This window comes from Phyllobates terribilis, unplaced genomic scaffold (assembly GCF_046119375.1).
Source record: "Phyllobates terribilis strain yellow unplaced genomic scaffold, ASM4611937v1 Scaffold_5__5_contigs__length_657084704, whole genome shotgun sequence".
Classification (NCBI taxonomy): Eukaryota; Metazoa; Chordata; class Amphibia; order Anura; family Dendrobatidae; genus Phyllobates; species Phyllobates terribilis.
The window spans coordinates 360117170-360134309 of NW_027362765.1; positions in this window are offsets into that span (position 1 = coordinate 360117170).

A 17140-nucleotide genomic window follows, 5' to 3' on the forward strand; every position below is an offset into this window, starting at 1 on the left:
TAAGGCCGGGGTCCCACTAGCGTATGGCATCTGATGCAATGTGCTAATGACATCCGGCTCCCGTTCTGCTGTGAGCAGTGCTCTGATCCTCTCGCACAGAAAGGATCGCAGCACAGCGGCGGAGGAGACAGAGAAATTAATTTCTCCATCTCCTTTGTTGCCGGCGTCGCAAGTATCGCACTGCACTCGGGTGGTATCCAAGTGCAGTGCGATGTTTCACACGCATCCATAGGCTTATATGGGTGTGTGCGATCCGAATGCAGCATGCTGAGATTTTTTTTCCAGCCCGATCGCAATCCGATCGGCGCTGGACAAAAAAAAAGCCACTGAGCACAGAATCATAGGATTAAATGGGTACGAATGCAATCCGATTTTTTATCGGATTGCATTTGTCCGATTTAATCGCAAGTGAGAGTGAGCCCTTATTGTGAACAGTTAAACAAGTTGCAGATGAAATGATAAGGCTATGTGCCCACGACTAGGAAACAGCAGCGGTTTGGAAGCAGTATTTTTGCTGCATCCAAAACGCTGCATTGTAATCATGCAGTTAAATCCGCATGTGTTCAGTGAACCATCTAATGAATGGCTATGGGTTTAACTACGCAACGGAGACCGGCCTCTCCGCAACAGAAATCGATGTGCTGCGGCTGGTAAAGCCATGCCGCGGGTGAGTTTATGCACCGTCAAATAGAAGCACAGTGGGCATGATACTGCTATAAATCCATCCACTGTGCTTGTAATGTGGAACGCAGAGTTTTGGACGCAGCGCAGGTGAGCTGCTATTCCTGATCCTGGGCACGTACCCTTAAAGGCCTAAAGTTAAAGATGACACATTTCCTTTGTACTTTTGTACTTTCGCTTTCCAAGCAATTTTAGCATCACTTGGAAAATGATTGTGACAGCTAGGTCACACTATATAAATCCATGCAAAGGGCATGGATTTATATAGTGTGACCTGAGAGAATGGTTAAAAATAAAAAAATAAACCTATACTTACCTTCCAATGGCCCCAGAGACTTGCAGCGCTCCTGTGCTGGCTGCCGGCAGATCGCGGTACTGAAAAGACCTGCCGTCACATGACTGTGACGTCAGCGCAGGTCCTTCAGTCCTGCGCGATCTGTCGGCAAGCGAAGAGAAGGAGTCCAGGGGCCGTCGGAAGGTGAATATAATCTTTATTTTTTATTTTATTCTTTTTTTACAGCTTTTTTAATGGTACCTGGGTCTGGATGAGAGTCTCCTGTCCTCCATCCTACCATCCGCACATTAGAACGCGCCAATAACGCAAGTACAGATGCAGTCTAGCGGAATTGGCGCGTTCTAATGCAAGTCAATGGCGGCGAAAACGCTGCGCTTCCGCAAAATTAATGGACATGAGCGCAGCATAAACGCTGCGGAAGAATCCTCAGCATCGGCATTGAAAGTGCGGAATTGCATAGGGGACCATGGGGGAAGCTTTACCAAGCGTTTCCCAAGCGTTTACGCTGCGGAAATTCCACAGCACAAACGCTTGAAAAACGCATCGTGGGCACACAGCCTAACAGGAATTTTGACCAGGGGTGCACAAACTTTTACATGCCACTGTAGGCTTGGATACAGCAGCTCAAAAGACAGTATCACACAGGATAGGATTAGATACACAGCTCAGCAGACAGTATCACACAGGATGGGATTAGATACACAGCTCAGCAGACAGTATCACACAGGATATGATTAGATACACGGTGCAGCAGACAGTATCACACTGGATAGGATTAGATACACGGCTCAGCAGACAGTATCACACAGGATAGGATTAGATACACAGCTCAGCAGACAGTATCACACTGGATAGGATTAGATACACGGCTCAGCAGACAGTATCACACAGGATAGGATTAGATACTAGGCTCAGCAGACAGTATCACACAGGATAGGATTAGATACACGGTGCAGCAGACAGTATCACACAGGATAGGATTAGATACACAGCTCAGCAGACAGTATCACACTGGATAGGATTAGATACACGGCTCAGCAGACAGTATCACACAGGATAGGATTAGATACTAGGCTCAGCAGACAGTATCACACAGGATAGGATTAGATACACGGTGCAGCAGACAGTATCACACAGGATAGGATTAGATACACAGCTCAGCAGACAGTATCACACTGGATAGGATTAGATACACGGCTCAGCAGACAGTATCACACAGGATAGGATTAGATACACGGCTCAGCAGACAGTATCACACAGGATAGGATTAGATACACGGCTCAGCAGATAGTATCACACATGATAGGATTAGATACACAGCTCAGCAGACAGTATCACACAGGATAGGATTAGATACTAGGCTCAGCAGACAGTATCACACAGGATAGGATTAGATACACGGCTCAGCAGACAGTATCACACAGGATAGGATTAGATACTAGGCTCAGCAGACAGTATCACACAGGATAGGATTAGATACACGGTGCAGCAGACAGTATCACACAGGATAGGATTAGATACACAGCTCAGCAGACAGTATCACACTGGATAGGATTAGATACACGGCTCAGCAGACAGTATCACACAGGATAGGATTAGATACACGGCTCAGCAGACAGTATCACACAGGATAGGATTAGATACACAGCTCAGCAGACAGTATCACACTGGATAGGATTAGATACACGGCTCAGCAGACAGTATCACACAGGATAGGATTAGATACACGGCTCAGCAGACAGTATCACACAGGATAGGATTAGATACACGGCTCAGCAGACAGTATCACACAGGAGAGGATTAGATACACGGCTCGGCAGACAGTATCACACAGGATAGGATTAGATACACGGCTCAGCAGACAGTATCACACAGGATAGGATTAGATACATGGCTCGGCAGACAGTATCACACAGGATAGGATTAGATACACAGCTCAGCAGACAGTATCACACAGGATAGGATTAGATACACGGCTCAGCAGACAGTATCACACAGGATAGGATTAGATACACAGCTCAGCAGACAGTATCACACAGGATAGGATTAGATACACGGTGCAGCAGACAGTATCACACAGGATAGGATTAGATACACGGTGCAGCAGACAGTATCACACAGGATAGGATTAGATACACGGCTCAGCAGACAGTATCACACAGGATAGGATTAGATACACGGCTCAGCAGACAGTATCACACAGGATAGGATTAGATACACGGCTCAGCAGACAGTATCACACAGGAGAGGATTAGATACACGGCTCGGCAGACAGTATCACACAGGATAGGATTAGATACACGGCTCAGCAGACAGTATCACACAGGATAGGATTAGATACATGGCTCGGCAGACAGTATCACACAGGATAGGATTAGATACACGGCTCAGCAGACAGTATCACACAGGATAGGATTAGAGACACAGCTCAGCAGACAGTATCACACAGGATAGGATTAGATACACAGCTCAGCAGACAGTATCACACAGGATAGGATTAGATACACGGCTCAGCAGAGAGTATCACACAGGAGAGGATTAGATACACGGTGCAGCAGACAATATCACACAGGAGAGGATTAGATACATGGCTCAGCAGACAGTATCACACAGGATAGGATTAGATACACGGTGCAGCAGACAATATCACACAGGAGAGGATTAGATACACGGCTCAGCAGACAGTATCACACAGGATAGGATTAGATACACGGTGCAGCAGACAATATCACACAGGAGAGGATTAGATACATGGCTCAGCAGACAGTATCACACAGGATAGGATTAGATACACGGTGCAGCAGACAGTATCACACAGGATAGGATTAGATACATAACTCAGCAGACAGTATCACACAGGATAGGATTAGATACACGGTGCAGCAGACAGTATCACACAGGATAGGATTAGATACACGGCTCAGCAGACAGTATCACACAGGATAGGATTAGATACACGGCTCAGCAGACAGTATCACACAGGATAGGATTAGATACACGGTGCAGCAGACAGTATCACACAGGATAGGATTAGATACACGGTGCAGCTCTCGCTGCTCTTTCTCAAACATTTCCAGCTGCTGGCGGCAGGCCTCCCGCCGCTCGGCTGCGCCCGCTCGTGTTTCCTTCGTGAACCCCATCAGGTCCTCCCCTGTGGGGTCCCATTCAAACTGGGCGTCCTCCAATAGCAGCTGGGGGATTTCCTGAGGCGCCGGAGCAGGTATGAGGTGCTCAGATGGTACTTCAACCTCCGCGGGCGGGCTCCTCTGGAAGCGGGGGTTGACAAATTCGTGGGGCCAGATGAATGGAAGCCCATCCGGACTGGTGTGTTGGGCGAAGAGATCTGCTCCCAGCGGTGGTACTGCAGCAGCAGGGGGCGCAAGCGGGTTGGCGGCGCCCGGGGGCACGTGGCCTTGCGACCAGGCCCGTGCTGGTCGTTTCCTTGTTGCTCCCAAGGGTGGTACAGCAGGTGCAGGGGGTTCCGTCGGGGCAGCGGCGCCCGGGGGCGCTGGGCCTTGCGGCCGGGCCTGCGATGGCGGTTGGCTGAGCACGCCCGGGGTCAGAGGGCACTGCGTGGGGCGGGGCTCACTGGCAGCATCGACGGCCTCGGGGCCGGTTGATGGCGGGGGAGGCACGGTGTCGACGGCGGGTCCAGGTGCGTTGGGCTACGCAACAGGGTGCAGGGGCAGGTCGGCTACCCTAGGGTTCGGGGCAGGGGCGTCTCCGTTACCTGCCTCTGCTGTCGTGGCCTCCTCCGCGGCGTCGTCTTCAGCCTCCGCTCTGCCTTCACTGCCCTCGGTGGCTGGTGTGCTGCTGGACGTCGATGGCGCCTCCTGCTGCAGGGTCACAGCCCGCCGGGCCACTTCCTCCTTCCACCCGGCGATCACGTCCTGCTGCGCCCGGACCATCCTCCAGTCCAGCTCCTCCAACGCCGCCCGCGTATACTCGGGGTCCTCCTTGGGGAGATGGGCTAGCAGCTCGGTGAGGCTGCATGGTGGTGTAGCTTGCAGCAGGACCCTCGCCAAAGTACTGGAGCTGATTTCTTTCTCCATCTCCGGGTGCGGCCTGGCCAAACTGATCCAGACCACCCCCTGCCCCGCAGTTTTCTTCTCTTTCCGCCCCCATGGGGGGTGGTCCTGGGGCGTTCTGCTGACAATCACTCTCAGGGGCAGCCCCCCCACGTTGACGGACATTTCTACCGCCGTGCTCATGGTTGTTGGGGGCGGGCTTTCTCTTTGGCGCCATTCTGGGACCCGGCCCACAATGGGAGGCGGCCTCCTGTGGTCTTTTGGCGCGCACATTATGGCGCTCGTTCTTCTTCTTTAGTACAATGAAACAGTCTCTTTTCAGGCGCGCAGTACCCGTTGTTAGCGGGCACGAAATCCTGCCGGCTACGCCAAAGCTGACTCGCCCCCTGGGCCGTGGGCCACGCGGATCCGGGCGATAGGGGAACGATGGGGGTAGTAGTAGTGGCGGCCCGGTCCCGCGGCTCAGGGTGGTCAGGCCAATGGTAGTCTACTACGTGCTTCAGATAATGTCCGACTACGCCACCCGTGGATTGCGGTTATTAGGAACCGCCGCTGCATGCAGACCGCTGGGGCTGATGAGGTGTGCAGCTAGGGTAGTGTGACTCCCCACGGGAAGAGTGCGGCCCCAGGGCAGTGTAGTGGATGGTGGGAGTGATGGTGGTGAAGGTCCCAGTACCGGTAGTGCCGGAGGAGCGAAGGAGCACACGGACAACAAGTTACAGTCCAGGGTCTTTACTCACAGTTCGTTTGTTCCGGGTCACTTCCGTCGGCAATGACCGCCCGAGCCGTGCTGCGTCCACCAGGTGAGGGGCTCGGTCAACTCCCAGGCAGTTCAGGAGCATGGCCCAGGACCCCCTTTAATCCTTTCTCTGGCCTGCCTCACCAGTGACCCACTTTTGTCCAGCTGCCGCGGACTCGTGCGGTTAAACGTGGTTCCCGTTCCCCGCTGTCCTATATGGTGCCTTCCTAGCAGGTTTGATGAGGTGTCGCACCAATAAATGATCACGACCTCCGGTCTTTTGCTGAGGGTAGTTTCTCCTCCACCAACTTGGGATCCGATACCCTTAATCTGCCTGACCCTTCACCCTGTATTCTCGTGGGTTCTTAGGGTCCCTTCCACCTTCTTGTTCCTGAGCCCTTCTGTTTCTCTCTCTCTTTCTTTGCTGTTCCTTTCTGTTTCTGTTCCTTTCTGTTCCTTTCTCTTAGAGCTGAGATGAGCCAAAATCTCAGCTCCCCTTCACCTCCTCCTCGGCCTCTCACTAGGCCCTTCTGGAGTAGAGCTCCTACAGAGCCTCTACTCCCTGTCTTCTCCTCTCTGGACAGAACCCAGATCTAAGATGGTGCCCACCTTTTATACCTCCCTCTGACCATGAGCCCAGGTGACCAGCAACCAATGAGCTCCTTCCTACGCTCAGGAACCAACCCCTATCTGCCCCTACAGCACTGGGTGTTCCACCCCCCTCCCCACTCCAGCCAGGGACATAGTCGGTCGTGCCTGCACTTCTGTCTAGTGGGAGCACCGTTGAGCTGTCCCTCGGAAATGGGGTGTGTGTGCTGTATGCAGCTAACTGAGCCCTGGTCCATACTCCATCCTTACCCAGGAGTGGAATATCACAGCTCTGGCAGAGGTGCAATACCCCTGTAGCGGCCGAGCCCTCGGGGCGCTACATGTGTATATGGGTGTGTGTGTGTGTTTGTGGGCAGGTGTCTGTGTGGACAGATGTGTGTGTGTGTGTGTGTGTGTGTGTGTGTGTGGGCAGGTGTGTGTGTGTGTGGGCAGGTGTGTGTGTGTGGGCAGGTGTTTGTGTGTGTGGGCAGGTGTGTATGTGTGTGGGCAGGTGTGTGTGTGTGTGTGTGGGCAGGTGTGTGTGTGTGGGCAGGTGTGTTTGTGTGTGGGCAGGTGTGTGTGTGGGCAGGTGTGTGTGTGTGGGCAGGTGTGTATGTGTGTGGGCAGGTGTGTGTGTGTGTGTGTGTGGGCAGGTGTGTGTGTCTGTGTGGGCAGGTGTGTGTGTGTGGGCAGGTGTGTGTGTGTGTGTGTGGGCAGGTGTGTGTGTGTGTGTGTGGGCAGGTTAGAAAGTCTTGCCCTGTTGAACACTACACCTGACTTGAGGCCACCACCTCTTGGTTGTCCAATGTTCTTGCTTCTCTAGGGCTCTTCTCAGATATTCATTATACCAGCTCCCCAGAATACCAAAGTTAGGGTGGGTGACCGCGAGCCCTGGTGGTGGTCATAACTGCGGCCACCCAGGGGCAATACTCCATAACAACAATCCCCTGAGGTGGTGTAGGATGTAAGGACCTATTCACACTACATTAAGCGCTGCATTCAGGTCTTTACACAAGGCTTACAACTGAATCCCTGAAATTCAGGATTGTGCTGTCTGAAATGAGACATCTCAAAGCAGAGAAAATGGAGCCTAAAGATTCAGACTTTAGCCTCGGTTTGCCTTTGTTCAAATCAATGGCTATGTCAAGGCACATCTGAATGCCATTTTTCAGGGATTTAGATAGAAGCCTGGAAAGAGGAGATGAATGCATTGCAAAATTCAGTGTGAATAGGCCCTTATATCTGGAGTCTTGATATTGATGCCACAAGCATTTTACTTGTTTTTAACTTAAAAAAAAATACACACACACAAATTATACACACACACACACACACACACTATACATACACACACACTATACATACACACACATTGTACACACACACTATACATACACACACACAGATGTGTATGTGGGCAGGTGTGTGTGTGTGGGCAGGTGTGTGTGTGGGCAGGTGTGTGTGTGTGGGCAGGTGTGTGTGTGTGTGATGTCTGTCTGTTTGTGTGTGTGTGTGGGCAGATGTCATTGTGTGATGTCTGTTTGTATGTATTTTTGTGTTTCAAATGTGTTTATGCGTGTCTGTATATGTTTGTGTGTGTGTATGACTGCATGCGGCCTCCTGCTGAGTATAGTTGGCGCCGTGCGGCCTCCTGATGTCTCTGGGGGGGCTCCGTGCAGCCTCCCGCTGTGTATAGATGGCTACGTGCGGCCCCCGCTGTTTATAGACGGCGCCGTGCGGCCCCCCGCTGTGTATAGATGGCTACGTGCATCCCCCGCTGTGTATAGATGGCTACGTGCGGCCCCCCGCTGAGTATAGATGTCGCCGAGCGGCCTCCTGCTGTGTATAGATGGCTACGTGCGGTCTCCCGCTGAGTATAGATGGCACGGTGCGGCCTCCTGCTGTCTCTGGGGGGAGCGCCGTGCGGCATCTATACTCAGCAGGAGGCCGCACGTAGCCATCTATACACATATACTCAGCAGGAGGCCGCACGTAGCCTTCTATACGGTGCCATCTATACACAGCGGGAGGCCGCACGGCGCCATCTATACACAGCGGGAGGCCGCACGGCGCCATCTATACACAGCGGGAGGCCGCACGGCGCCATCTATACACAGCGGGAGGCCGCACGGCGCCATCTATACACAGCGGGAGTCTCAGTGCTTTGCAAGAGCAGTCAATAAATTCTGCTTGACTAATTCTGAGCACCATAAAGTCTGGTTCGCTTCTAACCTGCTGTCTTCATTTTCAGCTTCCTGAATTCTAACTCATTTACTGTCATTCGAGACGATGCCTTTGCTGGTCTCTTTCACCTTGAATACCTGTAAGTGCTCCACTTAATGTCATATTTTTGATTCTGTTCTTCTTCATCTTTTGGCATGTGCAATTGTATGAGCAAGTATTCATATGAATTTATGACCTACTTAAACCTTTGAGGACCTTAAATTTTATTCAATCAAATTTTTTTCCAGTTTAAAACTATGGGACATATATGTGCCTTGGTCCTCAAAGGGTTTTTAAAGGGGCAGCAAACATAAATACGAAAAAAATAATTCAATTAGTGCTTTTTGTGTTCATTTAATTTTTATTTGAAGTCCATTTTTTTATATACCTTGAAATTAAACCCTACCCCATGGAATGAAGCCCTACCTACATGACATCTGAGAGCTACATGGATCCCGCTTGTGAGGTGCCTGTCCGTCACTACTATTCAGTTTTAGGGTCCACTCACTAAGCCATATATTCTCTCATGCAAGAGAATAGGGCCAATTATGCTAATGACACTGGGCTCAAACTCTGTCAGAGCTTCAACTGAGTGTGATCCGATTCTCTCGCAGCACAGATATGGAGAAGATGGAGAACTTAATTTCTCCATCTTCTCCATAGTCTCTGTGAGTGTTCATCGGACTGCACTTGGATGACATCCGAGTGCAGTCCAATGTTTTACGTGCACCCATAGATTTGTATGGGTGCACATGGTCCGAATATCGAATGAGATTATTTTCTCATGCCAATAATCGCACTGTCCCATAGTATAACATAGGGCCGAGTCCTATCCGATAAAACATAACATAGCATTCGGCCGTGTTATATGACAGTGTGAGCGAGCCCTTAGAGTCAAGGAATATTTACATGCAAATGATGATATTACTCTCCAAGTGTATATTTTTTTAGGCGAGTTCATAGTAAATGCTTTGCCTTTTTGACATGTGATCAACTAAAGAACAAGAAAGATTTAGGACCTCCCCTATAGAGAAACGGAAAATAGTTTGGAGGACTTGCATGTCCTTTTTTATTTATTATGAGAAAATCATAAAAGATCCCGTTTTTTAACCATGCTGTGACTTTCTGCTGAGGGAGAGGGAGAGAGCTGCCCTATTCAGAGTCTGTAATAAGACCTGCTGACAAAAGTGTTGAAGATACAGTCTAATGTGAATTAACAATGAAAAAAAGTTAATTTAACAAATGGCTTGTATTTTTTAATACAAACTTTTTTGTTTTTACAGCTCCTTTAAAGGGAATCTGTCATCAGGTTTTTGCCACCTAATCTGAGAGCAGCATAATGTAGGGTTAGAGGCACTGATTCCAGTAATGTGTCACTTACTGGGCTGCTTAGTGTTGTTTTGATAAAATCATTGATTTGTCAGAAGGTAATTATCACTAGATGACTAGTAAGTTCTGTAGGACCCCACCCCCATCACTGATCAGTAGATTTCTGTGTACACTGAGCATGGGCAGAAAGCTGCCAATCAGTGGTGTGGGTGGGGCTATACAGAGCGCAGCATTCAGAGAGCTGCTAGATCTGCAGCAGATAAAACGGTGATTTTCTCAAAATGACAACAAGCAGCTGAAAAAGTGACACATCGCTGGAATCAGGGTATCTGCCCCAATATTGTGCTGCTCTCAGATGAGGCAGCACAATTAATATTATGCCAAATTAATTTCCCGTGAACTATCACAAGATCTATCACAGGGGATCATGTGACATGTCATGTGATAAATCAGGTGTGTGGAGGGGGCCCGCGCCTTCTAAACTGCCCGGGGCCCTTGCTACTCTTAATCCACCCCTGCCTATATCCCCGGAGCGGCCTGGCTGCCCCAGTATGCCGGCGAGTCGCATACCTTGGGCGACTTTAAAGAAAGGCTGTATAGACTGTTCAAAGTTTATCCCCTGACAGAAGAACAGAAAGTAAGCATACTGATAGGGCAGCTAACTGGTGCGGCCCAGCGGGAGGTAAAGTCTTGGACAGCTGAGGAGAAAAGGACTGTAAGGGGGGTTCTGACCCGTCTACGGGACACCTTTGATACCCGTACCTCAGCAGAAATCAAAATGCGGTTCTATGGATGTAAGCAGCGAGCTCAAGATAGCATCCGAGATTATGCCCTAAATTTACAGGAAGCCTTGGGGGCAATTAAGCAAGCTGACCCTGGCAGCGTGCAGGATACAGATAAACTATTGACTGACCAGTTCATAGAAGGTCTGCTGTCCAGCGCCCACAGAACCCAGCTGCGCCTCATGGCCCTACACAACCCCGATTTGACTTTTGCACAGTTCAAAGATAGGGCCATCCGGGTGCTCCGAGAACCTGCACCGGGTGGCGCTGTAGCTTCCCGGCGCCCTGCCATCCCTTACCACCAGGGGGCGGCGCCCTATCCCGCAGACCTTGTGGGGGCTGATGCGCAGGCCCTAAATCCATCCCCGCCTGCAAACCTGCACCATCAGGTCCAAGAACTAACAAAGAGTGTTGCTGCATTGACCAGGACCGTACAGTCGTTACAGATGGACCCGTCAGGACCAATCAAGCTGGCTTCCAGTCCGGAGGATGTCCCGTGGCGTCGACGGAGGAGGATCCCGTCGTTCAGAGGGAGGCCCGCCGATCATTACACTGAGGATGGACAGCCGATTTGCCGCCGTTGCAGCCAGCCGGGACACGTAGCCAGGTACTGTACTTTAAATGGGTCCGACCTGGGGCAAAGGGCCAACCCCCAGGCATAAGGTCATCAGGCCCATCTAATTGGCGTGATAAGTACGTAGGGGGACACCCGGTTTTACCCGTAGTGCTGGACGGTATCCCCATGAGTGCACTGCTGGACACCGGGTCCCAAGTGACTATCATCCCCTATGTACTTTTCAAGCAGTACTGGAGTGACACTGATATAACTCGTTATCCAGACGATGACTTGAGCATCATCGCCAGCAATGGTCAACCCGTGCCGCAGGTGGGGTTCAGAGAGATGACCATTAAAATTGGTAAAGTTGAACTGCCGGCACAGGGAGTGATCATTGTGGACATTGACCGTCGAGAAAGTCACCCTAAAATAACCTTGGGTACTAATGTGATTGAAAATTGTCTTTCAGAAGCAATTGTAATTTTGCAGCAGGTGGCGATGAATGCGAGCTCCAGCCAACAGAGGGTCCTCCAGAAAGAGATAAGAGCCCTGATGAGATGGCAACAGGTAGAACTGTCTGGTGGTGAGATCGGTAGCGTGAGGATGAGCGACCCGTTCCCCATTGCCATGCCCCCCAAAAGTGAAATGATCTGGTGTCGGACTGCAATCGGGTTAAGAGGGAGAGACTACCAAGCCATGGTAGAACCCGTGTACTCAGACAGCAGGCCCACCATTTTGACAGCCCGGGGGGTGGTCGATGTCCGCCATGGAAGGGTGCCCGTCCGGATCTTAAACATTGGGGAAAGGGAAGTACACTTGCCCCGGTACGCTACACTAGCCAAATTGTATACTGTTGAACACAATGCTGTCAGGGCCATGGAACCCTTGCCTCCATCTCCCCAGGAGGAGGGTAATGGGTCCCAGAAACCCAAGGAGTACTGGTGCCAGAAACTCCACGTGGGTGCTGACTCCACTCCCTTGCACCAAAAACAAGGAGTCTACTGGGTGGTTCAAGAGTACGAGAGAATCTTTAGTAAGCACCCGCTAGACTTCGGCAGAGTGAAAGGGGTAGAACACCACATCCCCACGGGGAGCCACCCACCAATAAAAGAAAGATACAGACCTGTACCACCCCGCACACTATCAGAACTCAAAGGGCATGCTGAGAGAAATGAAGGAAGCCGGGGTCATTAGAGACAGTTGTAGCCCCTGGGCAGCCCCCTTGGTTCTGGTAAAAAAGAAAGACAGTACTATGAGAATGTGCGTGGACTATAGAGAAGTCAATCGTATCACCCATAAAGACGCATACCCGTTGCCTAGAATAGAGGAGTCTTTGGTCGCACTAAAATCAGCTAATTTCTTCTCTACTTTGGACCTTACTAGTGGGTACTGGCAGGTTCCTGTGGCAGAGGCTGATAAGGAGAAGACCGCCTTCACCACCCCGATGGGATTAAGTGAATTCAACTATATGCCGTTCGGGCTCTGCAATGCACCCGGGACCTTCCAGAGGCTGATGGAATGCTGTCTAGGGCACCGAAACTTTGAGACGGTCCTACTTTACCTGGACGACGTGATTGTCTGTTCGAAGACTTACGAGGACCATCTAAAGCACCTGGCCGAGGTGTTCGAGGCCCTGGCAGGCTTTGGCATGAAAGTGAAACCCTCCAAGTGCCATCTGTTAAAGCCGAAGGTACAGTACCTGGGACATGTGGTGAGTGCAGAAGGAGTAGCCCCCGACCCTGACAAAATCACAGCAATAAAGAACTGGCCAAGCCCCTCTAACATAAAAGAAGTGAGGCAGTTCCTCAGGTTGGTAGGCTACTACCGAAGGTTCATCCCCAGGTTCACCAAGATGGCAGCCCCTATGCAGGACCTCCTTATAGGACAATCTAAGACCAGAAGCCAAAAGCCACCCTTCAAGTGGGACAAGCCGGAAGAGGAGTCCTTCCGCCAGCTGAAGATGGCCCTCACGGGGGATGAGATCCTGGCCTACCCTGATTATGGCCAGCCTTTTATCCTCCACACAGACGCCAGTAATGTGGGGCTGGGAGCCGTACTGTCACAGAACCAACAGGGCAGAGAAAGGGTGATCGCGTACGCCAGCCGGAAGCTGAGGCCCACCGAGAGAAACACGGAGAATTACAGCTCCTTTAAGCTGGAGTCCTTGGCAGTGGTGTGGGCCATAACAGAACGTTTCAAGCATTACCTGGCCTCTGTGAAGTTCACTGTGTACACGGACAACAATCCGTAGACACATCTGGACAATGCGAGACTTGGTGCCCTAGAGCAGCGGTGGATGGCCCGGCTAGCAAACTATGACTTCACCATCAAGTACCGGGCAGGCCGAGCCAATGCCAATGCAGATGCCCTATTGAGAATGCCCCACTTGCCCGATGAGGGAGAAGATCCAGACGAGTTGGAGGAAATAGAGCTCCCTGCATTCCACCGGTACGGGGCCACTCAGTACTCCCACCGTGTAAGAGACAAAGACTTGACCACTGTCATGTTCAATCCCTTACCTCACCACGGCTGGGCTGAAACGCAAGATAGTGACCCTGTAATTCGCCTGGTGAAAGACCTGTTGACCCAGGCAGACGCTAGCCCTGGCTCGGACGCTCCAGAGGAAGCCAAGCAGTTATGGAAGGAGAAAAGCAGGCTATTCCTCTACGAAGGTAAGCTGTGCAGAAGGCTTGTCAACCACCGGACGCACGAGCTGACCTGGCAGGTAGTGGTCCCGAGACGAGATGCAGCAATGGTCCTGGAGGCCTACCATGACAGAGCGGGACACTTCGGGTGGAAGAAACTGGAGTTCCTACTGAGAGAGCGGTTCTACTGGGTCAGAATGAGAGGGGCCATAGAGAAGTGGTGCAGGGACTGCGGCCCATGTAACCTCAGAAGGAAGGACGGTACCAGCCAGAAGACGCCCTTGATGCCCATCATCACCAGACAGCCTCTTGAGCTGGTAGCTCTGGACCATGTGAAACTGGCTCCAAGCCGGTCGGGCTACGTCTATGCCCTGACAATAGTGGACCACTATTCCCGGTTCCTGGTGGTGGTTCCTGTTAAAGACTTGACAGCCCAAACAGCGGCCAGAGCCTTCCAACAACACTTCTGCCGTCCACACGGGTATCCGGAACAGGTCTTGACAGATCAAGGTCCAGCGTTTGAGGCTGAAATCTTCCAGGAGTTCTGCAACCTCTACGGCTGTAAGAAGATTCGGACAACGTCTTACCACCCACCAACCAACGGGCTATGTGATAAAATGAATAATATCGTCATTGATCTCCTCAAAACGTTGCCCCTGGAAGAACGCAGCCTGTGGCCGGAGAAGCTGCCAGACCTGATAGACTTATACAACCATATCCCGGTGAATGCTACAAATTGCACCCCGGCTTACCTGATGAGGGCAAGACCAGGTAAGCTGCCGATAGACCTGGAGATGGGAGTCCTGACCCCCAAGGACACCTCCCCAGACGCGGACTGGGATACGGAACGGCGGCTACAGTACAAGAAGGTACAGGAGAGTGTGGAGAGGAGTCTGGCTCAAGCGAGAGAAAAGCAAGAGAGGCTCTTCAACCAACACGCCCCTGCTGGTCCCCTGGAACCTGGTGAGCAGGTCCTGAAGCGGAAGACAAGGCTTCACAAGCTAGATGACCAGTGGGAGAGCGACCCGTACACAGTACTGCAGTCCAACCACAACAACCCGAAGGTATGTGTAATTACCAAGGATGGAGGAGAAACCACTAGCACCGTCTCCAGAAACCACCTAAAAAGGTGCCCCAAGCAACTGCAGAGTGCAGAAGAAGATCAAGATGACCTTGAACCCGCAGAAGACAAGAAAGAAATGATCAGCACAGTTCTTGGAGAGTTCCCCCGGTCCTGGACTCGGATAAATGATGCAATAGTGGTACCCGTCCTACACTTCCTTCAACCAACCCAGCAGGAACCTACAGGAGAGCAGGAGGAATCAGAAGACCAAGCAGCCCTAGAGGCAGAAGAACCCATGCCAGCAGCCCAGGAGAGTCAACCCTCTGCTGACAGTGAGCCTGCCATACCTGCGGTAAGCCAAAGGACCCGCAGATAGCTGCCTGCACTGCCTGTGAACCCAGCTAGTAGCTGTACCCTGAATGCTAGTGGGGAAAGTCAGGTTAGACCACCACCAGACAGTGGGTTACGCAGGTGAACCCGGAGCGCTAGGGGGCAAATACCAGCTCGCTGGAAGATCTAATTGCTGTATATTGTAAATGTTTTATGTTTGTTGCCTGGTTGCTAATTATGTTTTTCCAGTCTTTCTAGTTCATGGACTAACAGGTTATGGACGCTGAATAACCGGAACTGTCTTGTAGATAGTTGCACTTGGTGCCCTCTTTTGAAGATGGCCACGGAAGAAAAATCTGTCCGGTGTGGCCTCCTTGTGGCCCAAAGTAGAGAGCTCAGCCTTGTCGCCACGCCCAAGGCCAAGAACTTGGGGTTTATGGAAACAGGTCCCCACACCGTGGAAAACTTCACCTTGTTGGGTGACATGGACACCCGGTCACGGAAGCGCCGTGACCTCAAGGACAAAATATACTTGTATATATGTTATGTTGTCATTTATACCCTATATTTGTGTTTCCTGTTTAGTCCGGAGTACTAAATTTTACTATGGGAGAATGTGTCACCCCAGGCCTGGATGCCACAAACAATAATCTGTGTCTGAGAGCAGGAGGGAGGTCCCCTGGTTAGGGACAATTAGCATACAGCACCTCCTGTCCCAGGCCAGCAGGGGGAGCTGTCTGCCCCTATAAAAGCTGGAACTGGGGGTAGGGTTAGTGAGAACTGGAAGACCTAGCTCAGGAGTGAGACTAGTCCCAGAGAAGGAGGGACAGTTCAGCTGTAGCTGAGGAGTCCGTGAGGCAGAGCAGAAACTGCAAGCCAGGGACAGAGGTGACGAGAACCGGTCCTGGAAGAGAACCAATCTACCGGGCATTGGGGTCCGGGGCTGTCAGGGTTACAAGCCCAGCAGCAGAGAACCAACCTGCGAGGGATTTCAGGTCCCTTGGCCTAAGAAGCCTGGAGGCTCCGCCACACAGAGGGACCAGTACAGCGAGGAGCAAGCAACAGGTACCCAAGGCCCTAGTCGCATGCCATACAGGCGAGAAGTACACGGCCAGCTCAGGGACGTGGGCTATTACACCACGAAAAGGGGGATAGTCAGAAAGAGCATAGAGAGAACGGTAGGCCTACACACTCACCCTGACCAGTGGGGCTCGCCCGAATGCTCTCAGACACCCAGGCCCATTCCTAACTGGTACTGTTGGGTCATTAATAATATCTACAATAAAGACCCTGAACTGTTTGAAGCGGACTCTGAACTCTTACTATTGCGGCCTGCACTATCACCCCCAACATCCACCTACACTGCCCTGAGGCTACACTCTTCCCGTGGGGAGTTATCCTACACCTGTGCTGCACACCAACACCAGCCTCAGCAGTCTGCCTCGCAGCGGCGGTTATCCCTGACCGCAATCCACGGGTGGCGTAGTCGGACATTCAAAACACTGATAAATAGACTACCACCATTTGGTCTGACCACCCTGAGCCACGGGATCGGGTTGACACTACTACCCCCATCAGCACCGTACACTAGAAGGCCCGGTTCCGTGTACCCCACGGCCCAGGGGGCGAGTCATGTGCATCAAATTATACATACACATATGGGGCAGTGGGGCTTCATACTATATACAGGTGCTTCTCACAAAATTAGAATATCATCAAAAGTTAGTTTATTTCAGTTCTTCAATGCAAAAAGTGAAACTCCTATATTATATAGAGTCATTACACACAGAGTGATCTATTATATAGAGTCATTACACACAGAGTGATCTATTATATAGAGTCATTACACAGAGGGATCTATTATATAGAGTCATTACACAC